This window comes from Microtus oregoni, unplaced genomic scaffold, assembly GCF_018167655.1.
Source record: "Microtus oregoni isolate MIOR12 unplaced genomic scaffold, Mior012 000029F_ref0000214, whole genome shotgun sequence".
Classification (NCBI taxonomy): Eukaryota; Metazoa; Chordata; class Mammalia; order Rodentia; family Cricetidae; genus Microtus; species Microtus oregoni.
Window position 1 is genome coordinate 15108867 of NW_024543088.1, and position 8547 is coordinate 15117413.

Genomic DNA, 8547 nt, shown 5'->3' on the forward strand with positions numbered 1-8547 from the left:
GTCCTCATTTTAAGTTTTAAAAGTAACTGAGTGTGTAGCACATACCCATAATGTCAGCATTATTGGCTGTGGAGGTGGGATCCAGAGTTCAAGGCTAGCTTGGGCTACACAATAAGGTCCAGGCTCAAAATTACAGTTTAAAATAATATATATGACTATAGAAAAATTAAGATTGTAGAAAACAATGTTGACCATGCAAGCATGAGAATCAGGGTTTGAATCCCCAGCACCCAAAGACAGGAAGGAGTGACAGCCATCTGTAGTCCCAACACTCCTGAGGCAAACTAGCTATCTAAACTAGCCGGAATCCATAAACTTAGTTTCATCAAGAGAACCCACCTCAGTAAGCAGAGGCAGATTCCCGATGCCTATCTCTGGCCTCGATATACATGTACACACAGGCAATTGAAACATCAGAAAGCTAAAATTTTAGGAATAATTCAAAAATGAAAATCCTCAGGGCTGGAGAGTCAGCTTCTAAGAGTCCTCTTCCAGGAGACCTCAGCTTGGGGCTCAGCTTTGACTCACAGCAGCCTTTATTCCAGCTCCATATAGATCTGGCGCCCCTTCTGGCTTCTGGAAGCACTGCACTCATGCACAGAAATACACATAATTTTGAAAAACTGGTTTTGGTTTTAAGACAGAGTTTCATTATATAGCCCCAGCTGGCCTGAAACTAACTATATAAAGTAGGCTGATCTCAAATTCACAGAGATGCTCCTGATTCTGCCTTCTGACTGCTAGGATTAAAGGCGTGAACCTACTCAAAGTACAGGGGGCACAGCACAAAGGCATGGGGAAGGCAGTCTCCCACGTTCCTGCTTTAAGTTGGTTCAGTCAGGAGCTGGAGATATAGAAAGGTATAGCGCTTGCGTAGTATCCACATAGCCCCAGGCTCCATCCTCAGCAGCACATAACTGAGTATGGTGGCCCACACCTGTCATTCCAGTATTCAGGAAGTAGAGACAGGAAGATCAAAAATTTAATACAATATACTGAGTTCGAAGCCAGCATGGGCTACATGAGACCCTGTCTTGGTAGATAAGACAAATAAGTAGATAGGTCCAGCTGCTGGGGTGATTTAATAACTACTTTCAACAAATAAGTTGCATTAACTCCTTCACCAACTGATACCACTTCAAGATATTTACTGTACTGCACAGATTTGGTTTTGGATGGGGAAAGGATTTATAAGAATTCACATGTATAACTTAATAGAGCAAAACCCACAAATAATCTAAACACTTCCTTTCCCCCCAAGAAATGTGCAATGTCCTCAAGTAACTTCGTCCACAGTGTTATAGTTTAAGTAAAATGGTGCAAGTCCCCGAGTGGCCCACAGGCCATGAAGCAGATCCCAGGCAGAGAGCTGCATGGCAGGTGAGACCTGAGAGACCTCAGCAGGGCAGGCAGTCCCCTGAGGAGAGACAGAAGGATAGGCACACCACGAAACCATACCGCAGGTCTCCGAAAGCAGCTGGTCCCAGGTAGGGAGCCACGTGGTGGGTGAGAGACAGAGACACGGATAAGAACACCTTGCAGAAAAAGTGAGTATTTATTTAGTAAGTTATGGAGGAGAAAGAGAAAGGGGGAAGGGGAGAAGAGCAGAGAGAGAAAGGGGAAGGGGAGAAGTGGGGAGAAGGGATGGAGGCAGAAGCTGCCTCTTTAAGAGAGAGACACAGAAAGGAAAGGACTCAGACTACAGGAAGGAAGGAAGATAGATCTACCTGCCTCAGTGGGGGGGGGGTTGTCTCTTAAAAGGACAGGATAGACCATTATACAAGGAATTGGGGTTGACTCCATTGGTAAAGTGTTTGCCTTGCAAGTGTAAGGAACTGAGTTCTGTTCCCAGAACCGACATGGGGAAAGAAAGAACAAGAAAATCTGTACTTGGCAGTGTGTACTTAGAATCCCAGAGCTGGTGGCAAGCACAGGAGGACTCTATGGCTCACTGGCTTGTCAGCCTAGCCAAGTGGACAAGGACCAATTCCCAGTGAGAGATCCTGTCTCAAAAATTAATGCGGGAGGGGAGATGTGGAGAGACAATGGCTCAGTGTGTCAAAGCACCCATGTCAAGCAGCTCACAAGGATCAGTAAATCCTGTCCCACAATACCCATCTCCCTCTTCTGTCTTCAGAGGGCATTACACCCATCCATACACAGAGGCATGGGCATAAATAAAACCAAATACTAAGAAATAAAACAAGGGGATCAGCTTCTGGGGTATGACATCTAAGGTTGACATTTGGCCTTCAAGTGCAAATGCACATGACCTACACACACATTTACACACCACAGAAATATCTGATCCATTCACACATTTTGTTTTGTTTTGCTTTTTGTTTTGTTTGTGTTTGTTTTTTAAAGCAGCATGATGTCATTTTATTAGAAAAAGCTTGAGGCATAGTGTGTGTACTTTCTGTTTTACTAATCTGAAACTACTCCCCTCCCCCAAAAAAAGATATGAAAAAACATACAGCATTTAACAAGTCCAACAAAAGGCCATCAACCATCAGGACATGCCCAAGACATTAGAATTCAGCAGTGTGTTGTTAGATAGCTAGATGCTGGCTTGTCTATAGACTCCATGGTCCTGGTAGACATGGGGAGGGGCGACTTCTGAAGATTGATGTCCTGATTTTTAGCCATTATAGGGAACACAGAGAATTTCTCTTTGCTTCTTCCACTCTCTTTAGATCAGAATAAATAGACATTGTCTAAGGCGGCATATTTGGGGATAGCATATTGTAATACCCCATAAGTTTCTCTGTCTTGTAAAGTGTCTCATGATCTTGCTTTGAATACATTCAGGACACGGCATTTTTGCTCCCACTCCTGGAAAACACAGGCTGGCAACAGGAAGAGAGAAATCATCCTTTGGGGAATGTCTGGAACCTTGGTCTGACCAGTGTCAAATTGCAGGCGAACCCAGCCTGTCCTATCTGCAGGGAGCAGCCTGCTGTGGAGGACACACCACCTGGATCAGGAGGCTTGTAGCAGGAAGGCCTCCACAGACGTGAAGCACAGCCCCAGGCTGAACCGCTCTCTTAGCAATTCTTCCCCAGGCTGCAAACATGGACTCCAGGACTGGGGACAACTTCAACTACACCACTCTCCTCTCCCTTCGTACTTTTGTTCTTTTCTTGAGGCCTGGATCCTTTGGTGACTATCTTGGGTTTCTTGGGAACCAGATTCATTCCGGCCTCAAGCAATGTGTTAGGAATATAACATTTTTATTAAGAATATGAATGTCTCTGAAGTCTCAAATAAACCTCAATTTTCTTGCCATTCATATTCAAGTCGTGATAACACCAGTCCGAAGAGTTTTCCAGGACACACCCTTAATAGGAAGCAGGACAGCCTTCCTGCAGGAAAGGCTCTGGATATCCTTGAGGCTTAGAGTTGCTCAGAAGTCTGCAGAGGAGGAACTGGTGGTTTGAGGGTTTCAGGGGAAGAAACATTTGATTCCATAGGACGTTCTGTGGTGGGCTCCTCAGTCACTGGGACCAGGGTTAAAAGTCACATTTTCTTCATTGAATTCTTCCTCACAGTGGTTCTTGTCGTAAGTGTCCTGGCTGGAGTGTGACATTGCGGGGTGGGACTGGGGGTTTGATTTGATAATCACTTTCAACAAATAACTTGCATTACTCCTGCGATATTCACGGGTTTTTATTCGCTTCGTTCAGTCTCCATCTTCCAACATCTTTTCATGAGTAATTTGTAACTACAACTTAGTAGGAAAATAGGTGACTTTTCTCCTATTTTTCCCATGGACTTTATTTGAAGCTTTGGGGAAATACAATCAGGGTTTGAAATTCCTGTAAGGCAGAGGATGCTTTGTAATTAGTCTGCTCTGATCAAGAGTTTGTGTGCGCTCTCTCTCTCTCCCTCCCTCCCTCCCTCCCTCCCTCCCTCTGTCTTCTTCCATGTTCCCTCTCTCAAACACACCCCATGCGCCTCTCCTATCTCGCAAATTGATGGCCTCTGTTTAGTTATTGTTACATATATGAATGCATAAATAAGTAACTATAGCCTGCAAGTCCATTTAGGGTAGCTAATGTAGGTGTGATTTCAGACTGACCACTTGGTGCTGGATAGGGGACTCATCCCTGAGGAAGAGTGGTTCCCCCACTCTCAGCTCTCATTAGCTGTCTATAGTGCTTTGTCTAGGGGTTGTACCACATGAGTTTGCCCCCTCTCAAGTTAGTGTGTCTATTGATACTGCCCTTACTCAGGTCTTGTTTGCACAGCTATACTGTTGAAGTATCATGGGTGTGTAGCTTCCTTGACACCTCTTGAAGATACAGTTTCACAGAAGACTTCCTGGTCTTCTGGCTTTTACAATCTTCTACCCTTTTTTTCCTTGATATTCCCTGAACCTTAGGCACAGGGCTTGTCTAGTAGGTATGTGTTCCACACAGTTCGACTTGTGTATTATGATCTCTTTTGGTTTTCTGCAATAGTCTCTATTTACTGTAGAGGTGCTTCTTCGGTGAGAGGTGAGCATTACACTGCCTTGGGCTTAAGGATAAGTTTTATAATGTGTTTAGAAATTATGTTGATCTACCAAAGTCCTGATAACAGATTCTCTCCTAAGTCCATGACCTCACTAGCCCCAGATAGCACCAGGCATGACTTCCGGCCTACTGAGTGGACCTTTCATCTAATTAGACAGCTGTTGGTTGCTGTCTGAACGCCATTGTTGCACATTTAGGTGTATCTTATCATGTCTGTTATGATTCATTGATTTCACAGTTGGGTGGGATTGTCGGGTACTCCCGCTCTTAGCTTGCATAACACCTTCTGTATGGCCAAACCTGGACTGCAGGAAGAAGGCTTTTTCAGGTCAAATCAAGCATGAATTTTTCCAAGTATGCAGTGCCTTCCGTAAGAGAGACTTACCTTCATTCTCTTTGAGGTAACCAAGGGCAACAGCAATAACACGTATTCTTTGGGGGAAATCATTTAGACTCCCCTGACCAACAACTCAAATGGAGGCTTCTCGTGCCTGGTACCAGAATTTTTGTTACATGGTCTATGTCTCTTTGGGGGAGCATTGCATTGTCACTTCAAGTGGCATACCTTCGTGTGTGTGTGTGTGTGTGTGTATTATATCAGCATCTATATTTACATATATATAAAATATAAAATAATATATTTCTTGGGATGTTTATCAAACATCCCTGGTGCCATTTGAGAGTTATCTCTTTGTGTGTTTATTTCTGGTGTGTATACATTTGTCAACATGCATGTGGGGCCAGCAGTCAACCTTAGGTGTCGTTTCCTGAGAACCATCAACTTTTCTGTTTCCTGAGGCAGGATTTTTCACCTGGGCAGCTAGGCTGGCTGGCCAGCAAACCCCAAAGATTCTCCTGTCTCCACCTCCTGGGCAATAGAGTTAAAATCAAATACCACTACACATGGATCCTGGGGATTGAGCTCAGGTCCTCATTCTTGCAAGGGAAACACTTTGCTCACTAAGCCATGTCCCCAGTCCAGACACAGAGTTCCTTTAATTTTTATTATTTTTAATGGTTAGCGTATATACATAGTGCATTGGCCCAGCATTTTTAGTCTTAAGTTTTTCATTTTGGATCCTTGGGAAGGGTTTTTTTTAAACTTATTATTGTATGCATGATGTGTATGTGTGTACATGCTACATCATGCATGTGGAAGACTGAGGACAATGTTGTGGGGTCAGTTCTCTTCTTCTACCGTTAAATGAACTACGGATCCCAACTCAGGCCACTGGGCGTAAGTGACAAGTGCTTTTACCAGAGTTATGTGGCATTTTAATTTTTATCCTAATTGATGTGGATTCCTTGTCCATGCTTCTGGGTGGGATGTATAAGGACATTTTCATGATTCATTCAATATGCCGACTTTTATTTATTTATTCATATATTTGTTTGTTTGTTGGCATTTTCACATTGAACACAGGACCTTACACATGATGGGCAAGTAGCCTGCCATCTTTTTGTGTGTGTATCAGAATCTCACTAAGTTACTCAGGCCTTGAACTCACTCTGTAGCCTAGGCTAACTTTGAATTTTGGTACTTTTACATTGACCTCTGATGTCTAAACTGTGGTTTCTATGACTGTGATAAAATACCATGACCAAAAGAAATTTGGGGAGGAAAGGGTTTGTTTCAGCTTAAAACTCCCAGGTCACACTTCATCACTGAGGTAAGTTGAGGCAGAAACTCAACCCAAGAACTTGGAGTCAGGAACTGAAGCACAGGGCATCAAAAAATACTGCTACTAGCTTGTTCCCGTGGCTTGCTCAGCTTGCTTGTTTTAAACAATCCAGGACCACCAGGGTGGTCCAGGGGTGGCACCACCCACAGTAAGCTGGGCCCTCCCACATCAGTCATCAATCAAGAACATGCCCCTACAGATTTGCCCACAATGCACACGATTGTCTTACGGAGCCATTTTCTCAGTTGAGCTTCCCTCTTCCCAGAGGACCCTGTCAAGTTAAAAACAAAAACAAAACACCTAACCAGGACAACAGGACTGTGCCTTCAAGCCTGGCTTTCTTTTTTATTTTAAAAATTACTTTATTCAATTATTTTGTGAGTTGGGGGTAGGGGTTGCCTGCAAATATATCTGTGCACCATGTGTGTGCAGTGCCCCTAGATGCCAGAAAAGGGCATTGGATCACCTGGACTAGAATTACATACAGTTGTGGGCTGCCATATAGGTGCTGGGGATTGAGCCCTCACCCTCTGAAAGAACAGCCCGTGCTATTAACTACTGAGCCATCTCTGCAGTCCCAAACCTGGATTTATTTCTCCTCCTTCTCTCCTGTGCCACCCTCTTTCCTCTTCCTTCTTCCTCCCGACTCTCTCCTACTCCTTTTTTTTTCTTCCATTAACCTCTGTGTGATCTAATCCATTGCTAAGAGTGATCTGCTATGCACACACCACAAACGCTTTTTCTGCATCCAAAATCCTAATGGCACTGGCCCAGTGTTGTGAAATATTATTTTAAGGTGTGTTACATTCATTTATGCCATGGGGTTTTTGTTTAATGGTGCAAAAATGTATACCATTCTTTTATGTTGCATTTGTTTAACTCTGCAAAGCTGTGTTACTTTGCCTGCCTAACACCAGATTGGTCTAATATAGAGCTGAACAGCCAATAGCAAGGTAGGAGAAATGATAGGTGGGGCTGGCAGGCAGAGAGAATAAATAGGAGGACAAATCTAGGGAAGAGAGAAAAGCAAACAAAAAAAGGACACCAGGGGACAGCCACCCAGCCTCACAGCCAGCCATGGAGTAAGAAGGAAAGAAAGATATACAGAATAAATAAAGACAACAAACAAGCCAAGCTAAGGTCAGGCATTCATAAGTAAGAATAAGTCTCTGTGTGTTTATCTGAGAGCTGGGTGGCGGGCCCGCAAAGAGAAGAAAAGAAATCCTACAGCTCAGTGAATTTTTTTTTTTGAGAGGGATAACATGATCAATAAAAAAAAAAAATTCTTTGCAGCTGGTGCTATTGCTCAACAGCTTCCTAGAGCCTTACATTTGAGCCATAGCCCTGCCCCCAGCAACAAAGGAAATCCTCCGATCTTAATGTAAATTGCTATGTGAAGTTTTATCATTGAAGTAAAATTGCTTTTCCATCGTAGAGAAACAAAGGGGAAACATTTTGTGTAGAATACCACAGCACACACATCTTGGTGACTGTTCCTTTGCCCTTTTCCTTTTCTTCTTTTAAACACAGCACCTCATGTAGCCCAGGATACTTCAAACTCACTATTCAGTCAAGAATAACCTTGAACTCCTTGTCCTCCTGTCTCCAATTCCAGGGTCCTGGGCTGGCAGGTGTGCATCGCCATACCTGGTTCATGTGCTGAGAGAATGGAACCCGCAGCTTCATGCATACTGGGGAAGCACTTTTTTGAGAAAATCATACAATGTATCTTTAATCATATTCACATCCCTTTCCTAACTCTCGGCTTCACCAGCTTCTCTCTACACCTAACTGCCTTAGTAACTTTTCAATTTCTGTGACAAAGCACCAAGGCAATTTACAAAAGGAAGAGTTGGCAGCGGCTTGTTTATATTTTCTGAAAGCGAGTCCATGGCCTTCATGGTGGGGAGCAAGGCAGCAGGCAGACATGGCACTGGAACAGCAGTTCATGGCCTTCACGGTGGGGAGCAAGGCAGCAGGCAGACATGGCACTGGAGCAGTAGCTGACAGCTCACATGTTAAGACAATAACCACAAAGCAGACAGAGAGGCTAACAAGGAAGGATGGGGCTTTTTAAACCTCAAAGCCTACCCCCAGTGGCACTCATCAATAATCCTTTCCAGTTCCACCAACTGAAGAAGAAGCAAGAATATATTAACCTATGGGGGGGGCATTCTCATTTAAACCTCTATGCCACCAACTTCATATTGTCTCTGTATCTTTCTTATGTGTATTTTTTCATTTTTGAGATTATAAGATAATTGCATCATTTCTCCCCTAAATTTCCTATCTCCAAACACTCCTATGAACCCCTCTTTACTCTCTTCCTGTTCATTACCTCTCCTGTT

The 8547-nt window shown here is 43.6% G+C and overlaps 1 pseudogene; it reads right to left on the minus strand.

The window, feature by feature from the left end:
• Nucleotides 1-2784: 2784 nt before the first annotated feature.
• On the minus strand, nucleotides 2785-3516 carry LOC121464689 (annotated as a pseudogene).
• Between the last annotated feature and the right edge of the window lie 5031 nt (nucleotides 3517-8547).